Source organism: Oreochromis niloticus, linkage group LG10, assembly GCF_001858045.2.
Source record: "Oreochromis niloticus isolate F11D_XX linkage group LG10, O_niloticus_UMD_NMBU, whole genome shotgun sequence".
NCBI classification, from domain to species: domain Eukaryota; kingdom Metazoa; phylum Chordata; class Actinopteri; order Cichliformes; family Cichlidae; genus Oreochromis; species Oreochromis niloticus.
The window spans coordinates 5,485,701-5,500,929 of NC_031975.2; the positions used below are offsets into that span (position 1 = coordinate 5,485,701).

A 15,229-nucleotide genomic window follows, 5' to 3' on the forward strand; every position below is an offset into this window, starting at 1 on the left:
CTCTTTGAATTTAAGCATACATCTTTGTGTTTATTCTGCATTTACTTCATTATATTGCATAAATGTCAGTTACAAGCTTAAATATAAAGTTGAAAAAAATATAATTGTAACCACACTATTGATCATGTAATTGCGATTAATTGAGATTAATTAAAGGAAATTGTGCGATTAATTAGTTAATTTTTTTTAATCTATTGAGAGCACTAGTTTGTATATTTACCTGAGATTAGTTAACAGCGAGATGGGGTGTGTTTCGCAAACCCTGACTGGTTGGTTTTCTGGGACGAGCCGAAGGAGAGAGGAGGAGGGGCTCATGCTCTATGGCAGACTGAGTGAGCAGCTGGATATGTAGTCGCAACTAGCTACTAACGCTTGAGAAAAACAGTAAAAGTCAGTTGTGAACTGTGTTTTCCCGACACTGAGTTGCTGTGTTTGGGGGACTACCACATTTCTCAGCAGTTTCCCCCTTCAGCCCCACAACGCCGCAACAGCGTGGTTTGTAGAACTGCAAACGGCAATAAAGGAGTGAGGACTACTTGTGTGAGTAACGCCTTTATAGCGCTGCAAGATACCAAGGACAGTGTGTTTGTTAACAGGTTAGGTTATTTGTGTATTGCCGGTTTTAATATTATTTTCTGCTTACGTGGGCCAACAAATATAAATATCTGTAATATTCTAGTAATACCGTTTTGGACTTATTACAACCCAAAATTTGGGTTTGGCCAACAGTTTAGTGACCTTAATTCCAACTTCTGGTTTACTTCTGGGACTCCTTGCCTATATGAATGCACCTAGAGACAACCAGCTAGCTGTTATTTTCTGGTGTGCTCCTCGTTTGATTGATTGATTGATTGATTGATTGAAGCCTTTATTTGTCACTTCCAATTGACTGCAGTGAAATTGGACCTCTTCTGACCGTGCATACAGTACACAAACATCACAATGGGGAGACAGGTCAGAACAGGCAGAATAAAGAAAAGAATGAAATGTATAACACAGAAAGGCAGTCGAGCAGGGCCACGCGCCACTTCTGCCACCCATCCATTGTGTATTCGGCAAGGAACGTCGCTCCAGGACAATGGGGCTCTACCGAACCTAGACTCTACGTCGACAAGAGAGTGTCAATTGCATTAAGCGACTAGTTGACCAGACAAGGACATGGAAGCTAAGCAGGAGAGATAAGGGAAGGAGAGGGTGAGAAGTGCGTCCGCATCCCCCATGAGCCAGAAGAGAATGGTGGTAAATAAATGCCCTGAGTTTGCACTATTTTTTTTCCTTTATCTTTTGGATTAGTAAGTAGATCACTAGAAGCTATAGAGTTACGCCATTAATGGTTCAACTTTAAAGATTACACCATCACTGGTTCAGCTAGCTCACTCTCAACTAGCCTATTTCAGAGGGTGTCTATTTTGGTATAATAATCCTAATAGTTGTTAAAGGGGAAGGCACCCAGGGTGCTGTAACTAAATCCAGAGATACCTAGCGCTACATATATATCTACAAAATGATATGGTTTGAAAATGCAATGTCACTGCTTTCTTTGCACACAAACTATTGCTTACAAGCATTTGACCCTTAGATATATTCCTAACCCCTACATTTATTCTAATACTTTGTGGCTGCTTTTGAACATCTGTGCCAAATCTGTCTATTCTATCGATTCTTTAGCAACATAAGAAAGCTGTTTTTACACCTAATTAGAAGTAGTCAGAATAGAATTTCTTTTTTCAAAAATTGTGTTCAGATACAAATTTAGTTGTGAAAGTCAAAGCCAAACTTAAGACATGCATAATTCAGGCTGTATAATTGAAAATAAAGTCATTTAGCTTGTCCTTCTAAAAGATACATTCCATAAATTGTTTCTTTACTGATCTTTTCTTGTCTTCTGTTATTAGACATGAGGTATGATGGCATTACGCAATGGTCTTCAGAGGCATTCCAGCATTACTTGGTGTTGACGTGGCCACTTAAGCAAGGGTAAAAGGGAGAAAGATGCCCATATTTACTTTTGCTGGTTAAAAGACACGTGGCAACATTCTTCACTAACTGATTAAAGGAGCAGCCTCCACATAAATTGCATTATAGTAATCCAACCAAGTCGTAACTAAAGCATAGATTACTGTCTCTGGCTTTATTTTGGCCACCTGCCTCAAATGGAAAAAAAACTTGATTTTACCACTGCCCTGATCCGATTGTCGAAAGTTCAACATCCACTTTAACCAAGAGGTTTGTAATAGTTATCATGATGTATTGTGTCAAAGAACACAAATTGACAAAGGGGTTCTTGCCACGGTCCTGGGTCACTGACCCTGTGTTTTTTGAATTATTGTTTCTTATTTTATTATTTCTTCGTTGTATATAACTTCTAGTGTTCTGAGTTCTGTTTTGTATTCTAGTTTCATTTAGTTCTGTGCCCAGTCTGTTTGAATTTATTTATTTAAAAGGGACAGTGCAGTTTAACATAGTCCAAGTACAAAATATAAAACTGATGTAACGCACATAAGTTTATAGTTATTGCTAATTGTAACAGACCCAAAGAAAGCTTCTAGGTCTGACCAACCGTCTCAGTCGTGGGCAAAAAGATGAGAGTCAATAAAATTCTAAAAGATAATTTATTGACAAATAATCAAGAGATAAAATATAAAACAGTCCAGTGTCCCATTTATGAATCAAATAAAAAACACACAGTCCCAAGGCCAGAGCCAGCTATGCCACACGACCAGTTGCACTCCACGTGTTGCCTTTAACAGGGTTAGAAGTTGTCGTCTGAGACCCACCACCCTGTAAGCATATAGCCAGTGGTCACTCCAGCCTCTGCAACTCTGCTGCCTTTAGGCTGTGGCATATAATAGGCCCTGGCCTGCACAGAGAGACAAAATGACACATTTACTATAGAATTCATAGCGCAAAACCCATCCATCCCAAACATACCAGATTTCATCACATTACATACCTGCACAGAGAGACAAAATGACACAGCAGTGTTTGTAGTGTGGGCTATAAGTAGACCAGTGTATCAGTGCAATCAAGTACACCTGCCTCTAATTAGTCCAACCCCATTCCAGCCATTGGCTCACCAAAAATGTGACACACACACACACACACACACACACACACACACAACCACTCCCAACCCAGTGCAACTTCACACAATAATATGGAGCTGAATCAACACAGGCACATTAGTCTACCATGTTACACCCCTCCCTGCTGAAATGGTCATTGTCCCAATGACCATGTAATCTATAAATATTAATCTCCAAATCTCTGGAGGCAGTCCTGGTTGTTCTTGTTGACCGTCTGGGTCCTTGATGAATGGGTCCTGTCTCGATGCCTTTTGGGCCAGCCTCGAGAGGGATTTCTGCAGGAAGCCAAAACCCAACCCAGGGTGGGGCAGCTGAAGATCTACCAGTGTGTGGCAATGCATTTCCAGTTTTTAAATTTTCCTGCCTGGCTTTCTCTACCTCATTCCTAGAGTTCTGCATATCTTGTTGCATAGGTAACAAACAAGGTCTCAGTAAGTTACGATGCATTACTTTCTCAACATTTCCCCCTTCTTGTCTAATCACATACACCGGCAAATCAGGATCTGCTTGTTTTATGACAACACAAGGTCGCTGCTCCCACCTATCTGCCAACTTACCTCGGCCCCTTGCTCTCAAGTCCTGTAGCAATACCCTATCTCCAGGCAGCAATGGAAGAGCATCTGCTTTCAGGTCATAATATTTCTTTTGCCGGGACATTTCAGAGTCTCTATGGTCTTGAGCTTTTCGGAAGGCATATTGCAGCCGTCTCTGATGGCATTGCACCCAGTTGCTTACAGAAGAGCAGCCCACATTTTCAGTAAGGCCCATCAGCCGATCCTGGGGAAGAAATCCATGCCTTCCAAACATCAAATAATGTGGTGAATATCCTGTAGAACTGTGCACTGTATGGTTATATACCTGGATCATCTCAGGCAGGTGATCTCACCAGTTTCTCCTCTCTTCACCTAATGTGCCCAGCAACCCCAGAAAAGTCCGATTAAGCCGTTCACAGGCCCCATTTCCAGCTGGGTGATAGGGTGTTGTATGATCCTTCTTTATGCCATACAATTCACACAGCTCCTGGACTAGTTGCGATTCAAAGTTAGGACCTTGATCTGACAGCAGTCGTCTCGGTGCACCGAAGGGCTGAATTACCTTGCTCCAAAGTGCTTTAGCTGTTGTCACTGCAGTCTGGTCTTTTGTAACTGCAGCCCAAGCAAATTTACTGAAGTGATCCACCATGACCAAAACATTATGATACAGATCTTCTGGACCACCTATAGACAAAAAGTCTACAGACAACAGTTCCATGGGTGCAGATGTCTTAATGGGAATCAAAGGAGCATGTTTCGTAGAAGCCGCTTTACGCAGGACACAGGCCTGACATTGGGAACACCACTTGATAACATCAGCATTTAATTTGGGCCAGAAATATCTTCTTTTAATCAGGGATATTGTTTTTTCTGGGCCCCAGTGTCCTGCATATTCATGATACAGTTGCCATATAGAACACTTCTCACTCTCAGGAACCAAAAGTTGAACTACTGGATCAACCTCCTTGATATCATGTGATGTCCGACACAACACTCCATCTTTTAGTGACAGTCGTTCCCAGTGCCGCAAAAGACAGAGAACAGGTTTAGACTCCTGTTCCCTCTCACGCTTATTTGGCTGATGGCCCCTTCGTGGATACCAGGCCACCCTTCTTAGCGTTGGGTCCTCCCCTTGCAAGGCAGACCACTGAGATGGCGTACGTTCAGGAAACAGAGGCACACCACAGGTTACATTTTGTAAACCCTCCTGGTTAGAGTTGCTTACGCCAACACACATTGCTCTGACCACATTTACTTCAACCTGTTTAAAAGGATGGTCCCTCTACTTCTTCCCTTTGTCCCTCTGTAGCCTCAGATACTACAGGTGATGATATCTGGATAGTGCATCTGCACTCTGATTAATACGCCCTGGCCTATATTTGATCTCAAATTGAAAACTAGCCAGGCGTGCTGCCCATCTCTGCTCTAAGCTTCCAAGTTTAGCTGAACTCAAATGTACCAAAGGATTATTGTCTGTGTAAACTGTAAAGGGTACACAATACAGATATTCAGCAAATTTCTTAGTTACTGCCCAGGTCAAGGCCAGAAATTCCAGTTTGAAGGAGCTATAGTTCTTATCATTCTTCTCAGAAGGGCTCAAACTCCTACTAGCAAAAGCAATTACTTTCTCTTTTCCATCCTGAACTTGTGCAAGTACGGCTCCTAAGCCCTGGTTGCTGGCATCTGTGTACAAGATGAAGGGTAGATTAAAATCAGCAAAAGCCAACACTGGTGCAGATGTTAGAGCCATTTTTAAAGCACTAAAGGCTGTGTCACATGTAGGGTTCCATTTAAAGGACAAGGGAACATCCTTCCTCTTAGAATTTTGTGATGCTCCAACTAATATTTGATTTAATGGTTGGGCAATTCTTGCAAAATCTTTCACAAATCACCGATAATAGCCTGCCAGACCCAGAAATGATTGTAATTGTTTCACAGTAGTTGGAATAGGCCATTCTTGAATACATTTAATCTTGTCAGGGTCTGGAGCAATCCCTTTTGCTGAAACACGATGGCCCAAATACTGAACCTCTGGTTTTAGAAGACAGCACTTCTTGGGTTTTAATTTGAGGCCATGCTTGGACAGTTTACTAAGGACTGCATCCAAATGAACCAAGTGGGTGTCAAAATCTGGAGAATAGATTATTACATCATCTAAGTAGACAAGTACAGACTAAGTTTTCTTCCCCGAGGCATACATGCGTCAACCTTTGGAAGGTGGCTGGTGCATTTGACAAGCCAAAGGGCATTCTGGTAAATTCAAACAAACCCATAGGTGTAGTGAAGGCTGTTTTTTCTCTGTCTGGTGGGGACACCTCAACCTGCCAATATCCACTGGCAAGATCAAGTGTGGAAAAATACTTTGCGTTGCCCAAACTGGCAAGTGACTCTTCTATTCTTGGAAGAGGGTAAGCATCTTTATGGCTCACAGCATTAAGTTTACGATAATCCACACAAAATCTAAGTGTCCCATCCTTCTTACGGACTAAGACAATCGGAGAAGCCCATGGACTGCAACTAGGCACAATGATGTTAGCATCCAACATACCTTGAATCAAACTCTTCACTTCCTGATATAACTTTGGTGGAATTTGTCTATAGCGCTCATGGACTGGTGCAGCATTGGCCGTAGGAATTGAATGCTGCATGGTGTTTGTCAATCCATAATCTTCCTCATGCACAGCGAACACTGCTCGGTGCTTATGCAATAAAGCCTGCAGTTTCTCCAATTCCTCTGTGGACAAATGAAGACCAGTTAAATCAGGGAACATGCATTTCTCCTTGGGCAGGGTTTGCGTTTGGTCCATACTCACTCTAACTGTGTTTACACCAACACGAGTCATGTTTACACTATTCTCTTGTATGATATCTGCTGGGTCAATAACAAAAGTCTTAGCCAACTTCTGATGTCTGTAAAGGTACATTGGTGAGTCATTAAGGTTTTGGACCCTAATCAAAAGCCTCCCATCATGGACTGTAGATAATGTTCTAGCAATTAAGACTTCACCCACCTCGACATGTTCCACCAGGCATTGATAATCCCTGCCGTCCACTCCAGTCTTCGTACGACCCCAAACCAACATCTCACTCCGAGGAGGAATCTGTATAGGATGGCGATTTATGGTACGTACATACCCAATGGACCCATCTGAAGCTGCAAACCGTGCCTGACTGGCACAAATCTGAAAAGCAGTAGTCCAAACTCTCTCTTCGGCCCCACTAGAGGAGAGGTGGGCTAATAGCTTCTCCTGATCCATTTTTTCGTAGCACTGTGAAATAACATTCATACCCAGGACACCTTCACTGTCGGTTAAACATTGGTCCTTAATCACCAAAAAGCCACATTCAGGGAGTTCTACCTGTCCAACCTTCACATGTAGCAATACATAGCCCAGGTATGGAATATCTAGTCCATTAGCAGCCTCGAGCGCCAGCCAGCTGCTTGCATCCTTCAATTTCATACCATTACTGCCAAAGTGGCCAGAGGGGCCGATGGCGCGATATGGCAGCCTCGCTTCTGTCAGTCTGCCCCAGGGCAGCTGTGGCTACAACCGTAGCTTGCCTCCACCAGTGTGTGAATGTGAGCGTGAATGAATAATGTCATTGTAAAGCGCTTTGGGTGCCTTGAAAAGCGCTATATAAATCCAATGCATTATTATTATTATTATTATTATTATTATTATTATTATTATTATTAAGTGTTTAGAGAAGTAGCTGTTCTTTATCAGTGACACATTTGATCCAGTATCCAGAATACACTGTATTGGGACATCATCAAGACACAAGATGACTTTAGGAACTTTTCCAATCAGTTTTTTCACATCAGTTTGAGGCCCATTGGCATCGACACAACCCACTGTCTGGGCCGCCACAGTGGTGTCGTCTAGTTTAACGATCCAGATCTAGGCTTGCTTTTACAGAACCGTGCTATGTGGCCCGGCTGGGAACAAGTGTTACAGATGGGGCTACCTTGTTCATCATACCTGTTTGAGTGGACTCTGGGTCTGCTCCCTCCTTTCTTTCTTGACCTGTACTGGTCAGTCTGTTTCCAGTCCAGAGTGTTTTGTGTAGCCTGATGAAGTTCTGATCGGATTTCTTTGATCAAAGTCTGTGATAAATCATTGAATTGGGTGGTCATTTGCTTGTTCATGTCATCCCACAACTCTGACTTGATCTGTTCCATATCCTTAACATTACAGGTCTTGTATCTTTCCCCTTTGGCAGCAAAACAATGGACTGGCTCAACCATTTCACCATAAACATGTTCCCTCAGGATTAGTTCTGCTTTAATTTCTGCAAATGTCAACTGATCATTCATTAGAATTTTTGTTCTGAATTCACCTCTAAGGGCAATGTCTCTCAAGCCTTCAACCAGATGATCTCTGAGAAGAATATCTTCGTCATTCATACCTCTAGGGTCCTTCCTCTTCAACCTGAGAAAATGTTCTTGTAATCTCAGTGCAAATGAACTGATGTCTTCATGTGTTTCTTGACGAGCATTGAAGAACTGAGAGCGCAGGACCGAAGCAGTTGTTTTATCCCCATACAACTTATCTAACTCATTAAAAATTAGCTCAGGTGAATTACGCTTCTCTGGTGGTAGAATTAAAATCTCTCTTTTAGCCTTGCCTTCTAAGCAACAGAGCGTTAATTCTGCTCTAAAATCTACAGGAACTCCTTGCAAAGCAAATGTTGTCTGCAAATTACTTTTCCATTCACCTAGACTAATATCTGAATCCTTCCCTCTAAATTTAGTTGTGACCATATTAAACATAGGGATCATACCAAAGGGCCTAAACCCTGCACTAGAAACTGGTGCTTCTCTATTTGGGCCAGACTGTGATTCACTCTGATCAGTCATCTTGCTTTTGCCCACTACAGATTATGGTGGCCAGACCCTGTCGACAACGCCAGTTGTAACAGACCCAAAGAAAGCTTCTAGGTCTGACCAACCGTCTCAGTCGTGGGCAAAAAGATGAGAGTCAATAAAATTCTAAAAGATAATTTATTGACAAATAATCAAGAGATAAAATATAAAACAGTCCAGTGTCCCATTTATGAATCAAATAAAAAACACACAGTCCCAAGGCCAGAGCCAGCTATGCCACACGACCAGTTGCACTCCACGTGTTGCCTTTAACAGGGTTAGAAGTTGTCGTCTGAGACCCACCACCCTGTAAGCATATAGCCAGTGGTCACTCCAGCCTCTGCAACTCTGCTGCCTTTAGGCTGTGGCATATAATAGGCCCTGGCCTGCACAGAGAGACAAAATGACACATTTACTATAGAATTCATAGCGCAAAACCCATCCATCCCAAACATACCAGATTTCATCACATTACATACCTGCACAGAGAGACAAAATGACACAGCAGTGTTGCAGTGTTTGTAGTGTGGGCTATAAGTAGACCAGTGTATCAGTGCAATCAAGTACACCTGCCTCTAATTAGTCCAACCCCATTCCAGCCATTGGCTCACCAAAAATGTGACACACACACACAACCACTCCCAACCCAGTGCAACTTCACACAATAATATGGAGCTGAATCAACACAGGCACATTAGTCTACCATGTTACATAATTTTCAACAATTGTCCCTTGTTGGGCTTACAATCACAATACATACATTTTATAATAAAACATACATTTTCATAATACCAAAATACATCATAAATACAACTACAATTAATAGACAATAAATTCAAAAAATAAAAATACAAAATCATTAATTGAAATGACTACAGCTCTGATTCTGATCATCGGCAGTGGAACAAATACCATACAGTGGAATGAAATACCATACTTTCTTACTATGGAACAAAGTGGGAGCAGATAGAGAGAAAAGACGAGGGGGGGTAAAACTGAGCCCTGTGGGACCCCAGGTGAGAAAATAGCAGAGAAGGATGTATAGTCACTAAGGCTACGTCCACACGTGCCCGGGTATTTTTGAAAACGCAGATTTTTCTATGCGTTTGCACCTTTCGTCCACACGTAAACGGCGTTTTTGGTCACTGAAAACGGAGATTTCTAAAAACGCCTGCCAGGGTGGATATTTTCGAAAATTCCGTTTTTGCATTTACGTGTGGACGAGGAAAACGGAGAAAACACAGCGTCAAAGGTGTGCGCCTTTTTTGACGTCACACTGTGCGCCATGTTATTGTTTCGGTGAAATGAATTTCTACAATACTGTTACTGTTAATTGTACTCTCTGCAGTGTTTAAATGCTTACATATACACACACAGTTAATGTCCCTCCACACATACGACTCGGTTCTGCTTCTATGCCCCATCTTTGTTTACTATTTCCTACCGAGGCTTCTAGACTTCTGATTGGCCAACATTTCTACACGGTTAGGAATATATCGCCACCTGTTGCTTTGACATGTTCCTAGCAGCGTTTTCCTTCATGTCTGCGTTTACGTGTGGACGGGATTATTTTTTAAAACGAAAACGGAAAATCTCCGTTTTCAAAAATACCCGTGTACGTGTGGACGTAGCCTAAGACTAGCACAGAAAGTTCAATCCACCAAAAAGCACTATAAACCACTCCAGGGTAATACCTCCACAGTGGCCACCCACTGCTCCAAATGAAAAGGTAAAATTTCATGATCCACTGTGTCAAATGCAGCAGTTAAATCTAAAAATACAAGAACAACACAATCACCAGAGTCAGTACATAAATATTTGCTGTTACAAACTCTTAGTTTTCAGACCCCCTTAGCGACTTTTTTTTCTAACAAGTGACTAGCAACAAAACTGGACACTTTTGCTCGTGTTATTAGGAAGAATTAGGACAACTTTTTGACGTGAAAGCACGTATCACTCTTATTCTCAACAAGCAGTGGGTGGTGCCATGGGCACCGCGCCCGTGTCAAAGTGCTGACAGGTGGGGAATCGTCCTCACGCAGCAATCGCTCCCAGCTGATGTCAGAGGAGGAGATGCTGACTCCTACGCGTCCAAACGGCAAATGAATTGCGCATGACTGAAGCTGCTGCTCCCACCCTCACTGTAACACAGCGAGTTCTTCTTTTACTCTTACTTTTTGTGGATCAAAAGGTTTAAAACTACTTAAACACACATACCCCCCCCAAAAAAGTAACTCCGGCAGAGTGCCTATTTTAGGTCACTAGGTAAGATACTATCAATCACCTGTAAAGATCAAAACTGCTGGGCAGGGGACAAAGACAAAGGCTTCAACCCACATCTAATGAATCATATCTGTTATTAACCTCTGTCTCTCTTCCACAGCATGTCTTTCATCCTGTTTTCCTTCTCTCATCCCAACTGGTCGCAGCAGATGGCCGCCCCTCCCTGAGCCTGGTTCTGCCGGAGGTTTCTTCCTGTTAAAAGGGAGTTTTCCCTTCCCACTGTCGCCAAAGTGCTTGCTCATAGGGGGTCATATGATTGTTGGGTTTTTCTCTGTACCTGTGAAGCGCCTTGAGGCGACTTTTGTTGTGATTTGGCGCTATATAAATAAAATTGAATTGAATTGAATTAATGCCACTGTACTTAATGGAAGTTTAGACAATATTAAAGTCTTTCTATGGGCAATTGCATTTGGATCACCTAAATACATAACAGTCATTCAGGCAGTAATGCCTTGACTGGGGAAAGAAAAACCATCCTTAAAAATATTTCAACATGCCAAGCTTCTGTGATTAAAAATGCAAAACTATGTAGTTTGAGCTAAAGACTGCACTAGTGGCTGAACAACTAATACATTTTATATTGATCATATCGGTAAAGTAACTTTCAATACAATATTATGGGAAGCCTGAAAATAATCATTAAATCTGAGACTTTGTTTGTAAGGGTATTTGATATTATTTAGAACATTATTAATAACACCAGCTACAATAGTGGCAATATACTTGTTTATTGTAACATTGCCAAGTATGTTGTTTATAAACTTTTGTATTTGCAAATAAAAGTTGAGCTGATTTAATTTTACAAGAAGTGTTTATAATTATTATTACGGGTCCAAACCTCCGCTTCAGGTCCCAGGTATGATTATTATTATTAATCATACTTGCATACAGTGTCTATATTAAGTGTCGTTGTACTAGAAATTTCTTAAATTCAAGAATGACAAAATGTAATGTGATTAAACTGCATTCAATTTGTATGAAGCAAAATTAAAAATACTAAGTTACCACAAATTATGTTTTTTGAATTTAGCTGAACTTGAAATGTTTATGTCAGTGGATAAACATTTAGTATTGCTCACTCAGAAAAATCAAGTTATTCTTAGTACTGTGTACTCACAGTGAATAAGTTTCCCAAATTTGCTCAAATTGAATAAGCTCTACTTAGTTTTTAAGGCAAGGAGTTTGCCTATTTTTTTTCTTTCTTTTTTTTCTTTTTCTGAGTTGTGGGAATTAATTAGATTGTACAGTGTACCTAGAAAAAGTAAGTTGCCCGACCTTGGTCATCTTAATTAACCTGTATTTTTTTAAGGCAACAAGTTTTTTTTTTCTGGGAACTAATTAGATTATAAAGTGTACTTATTATGTATCGCATAAATCCAGATATCCCTCCTCAGCCAGCACTGAGTGAAAAAAGCAATGGACAAATATGTGTGTTTTACATGCAATAGAAATACAATAAAAATTATTGGAAATGAAATCACCTAAAGTCTTCCAATACTGTGACTGTAATTAGAAGACAATAATTAATCACATGTAGCTGTTGTTGTTCTGAATAATGAGACTCCCCCATAGATACTTTGGCAAATGGACCTTAGTACCCGTACCAATGACCTAGTGGTAGACAACCCACTCAACCACCTCAGCCAGAGCCACCCATAAATGCCTAAAAATTGAAATTCTATTGCTTTTCCCTTGCATTATGAGATATTAATAAAGCTACAGCTGATAAGACAATATGCTGTTATCACATCATCAAATGGCATACACAAATTGCCAAATATTCTCAAACTTCATTAAAAACTCCACTACAGTAATTCTTATCAAATTTATGCCATTGAATCATCAGGGCCATTTCCTATAGGCCCCTGTAGGGCGTCTGCCTAAATTGAGCCATTGAAAAATAATAAAGCAGACCTGTGGGGGAAGAGAACAACGGCAATGCAGTTGTCGTAGTCACCCTTAATACATACATGTACCGATAACACAGTCCCACCCCCACCCCCCATTTTCCCATTTCTCCATTTCCCTCTATAAACCACCACTGTGCAATACCAAATTCTATGTGCAATAACCCAAAATGTATATACATAACACTATTTATTTACATATTCACTTTTTTACATCAGATTTCATATTTGTACATTTTATATTTTTTTCAGTTAATACTGTTGATATGTATGTAGTGCTTATTCCATTAAAAAGGCACCACAGAGGTCCAATTCAGATTTAAATCAGTCACTCATCTTGTCATTATGTGCTTTCCTACATCTGGTTCCCTGGTTTTTGGCAGTCATCTCAAGTTCATGTGGTAAACTGCCAAGAAGGTGTTTGGTGGATCTTGGAGAGAGAATAATGAGACTTAGTGGTGGAATGAAGAAGTACAGGAAGGTATTCAAAGTAAGCAGTTAGCAAAGAAAAAGTGGGAGTGTCAGAGCGATGAAGAAAGTAAACAGTTCTGGGAGACTACGTATATAGCAATGAGAGAGATGGAAAAGGCAAAGACTTATAGTGAATTGTATGTGGACTTCAGGAAGGAGAAAGGGAGCTCGAGCTGGAAAGGATGGGTGGCAGGTTAGAGTAGTTAACAATAGAAATAGAGAAGTTCTAACAAATGACGGCAGTATTGAGAAGATACAAGAGGGCAGTGGATTTAACCAGATAGTTTAACACAATTTCGGAGAGGGAGAATAATGGAAGAGAAGTCTACTGGTATAAGTTTTTAAGAGCAAGAATGATGTGCACAGCTTTAGTAACCATAAAAGGATAACATTAATGAGCCATACATTAAAGCTATGGGAAAGATCTCTCCCCAGATGAGAAGAAACAGGATGAGAAAGGTGCTCATATATGAGCGTAGGTTCACCCTGAGCACATGTGACAGATGTGAAATTCGCTGAAGAAGCCATGGAGAACATTATGCAGCCTGTGATGTTATCTACACACCATCTATAAACATTCACACGTATCCAGGAACTGGTGAGTCACCTATTTCTGATTATTAATTGTGCTTTAATGCAGCAAACAAGTGATTTTAGAAACAGCAGAGGCATTTGCTTGAAATATTACATAGCTTCTCAAAAATCATCTGTCATTATGGCATCTTTTAAAATGTTATTGGAATTTGTTAAGGATCTACTACTTTCTGTATGTCAATGCTTAAAGTAAAAGGCATATGAGCTTTTGCCTGTTTTCCTTTTTTAGCAAAGAAAGACGTAGTCAGTGTTTTCTTTTTGTTCTTTGTGGGTTTTTTTTTTTTTTTTTGTCATCCTGGAGTCAAATCCATGCACAGATCTTGCCGGGCTCAGAGCAGCAAACATCTGTGTAACACTGCCATGCTACATGAAATGTTTGTCACATGTGACATGCACTGTTGTGGACATTGTTGCACGAGTTTTTGTGAACACGTTACTTGTGTATATACAGTGGCTTGCAAAAGTATTCGGCCCCCTTGAACTTTTCCACATTTTGTCACATTACAGCCACAAACATGAATCAATTTTACTGGAATTCCACGTGAAAGACCAATACAAAGTGGTGTACACGTGAGAAGTGGAACGGAAATCATACATGATTCCAAACATTTTTTACAAATAAATAACTGAAAAGTGGGGTGTGCGTAATTATTCAGCCCCCTGAGTCAATACTTTGTAGAACCACCTTTTGCTGCAATTACAGCTGCCAGTCTTTTAGGGTATGTCTCTACCAGCTTTGCACATCTAGAGACTGAAATCCTTGCCCATTCTTCTTTGTAAAACAGCTCCAGCTCAGTCAGATTAGATGGACAGCTTTTGTGAACAGCAGTTTTCAGATCTTGCCACAGATTCTTGATTGGATTTAGATCTGGACTTTGACTGGGCCATTCTAACACATGGATATGTTTTGTTTTAAACCATTCCATTGTTGCCCTGACTTTATGTTTAGGGTCGTTGTCCTGCTGGAAGGTGAACCTCCGCCCCAGTCTCAAGTCTTTTGCAGACTCCAAGAGGTTTTCTTCCAAGATTGCCCTGTATTTGGCTCCATCCATCTTCCCATCAACTCTGACCAGCTTCCCTGTCCCTGCTGAAGAGAAGCACCCCCAGAGCATGATGCTGCTACCACCATATTTGACAGTGGGGATGGTGTGTTCAGAGTGATGTTCAGTGTTAGTTTTCCGCCACGCATAGTATTTTGCATTTTGGCCAAAAAGTTCCATTTTGGTCTCATCTGACCAGAGCTCCTTCTTCCACATGTTTGCTGTGTCCCCCACATGGCTTGTGGCAAACTGCAAATGGGACTTCTTAAGGTTTTCTGTTAACAGTGGCTTTTTTCTTGCCACTCTTCCATAAAGGCCAACTTTGTGCAGTGCACGACTAATAGTTGTCCTATGGACAGATTCCCCCACCTGAGCTGTAGATCTCTGCAGCTCGTCCAGAGTCACCATGGGCCTCTTGGCTGCATTTCTGATCAGCGCTCTCCTTGTT

The 15,229-nt window shown here is 41.0% G+C and overlaps 1 protein-coding gene and 1 long non-coding RNA gene across 4 annotated transcripts in view; both read right to left on the reverse strand.

The window, feature by feature from the left end:
* ntm (neurotrimin) overlaps positions 1-15,229 on the reverse strand; it is a 443,520-nt gene that overhangs the window by 241,434 nt on the left and 186,857 nt on the right. The window lies entirely within an intron of this gene.
* Positions 2,594-3,637, reverse strand: LOC109203908 (uncharacterized). Its single transcript, XR_002063580.2, has 2 exons — positions 2,954-3,637; positions 2,594-2,860 (listed from the first exon to the last, which is right to left on the reverse strand). It is a non-coding gene; the product is annotated as an uncharacterized LOC109203908 (long non-coding RNA).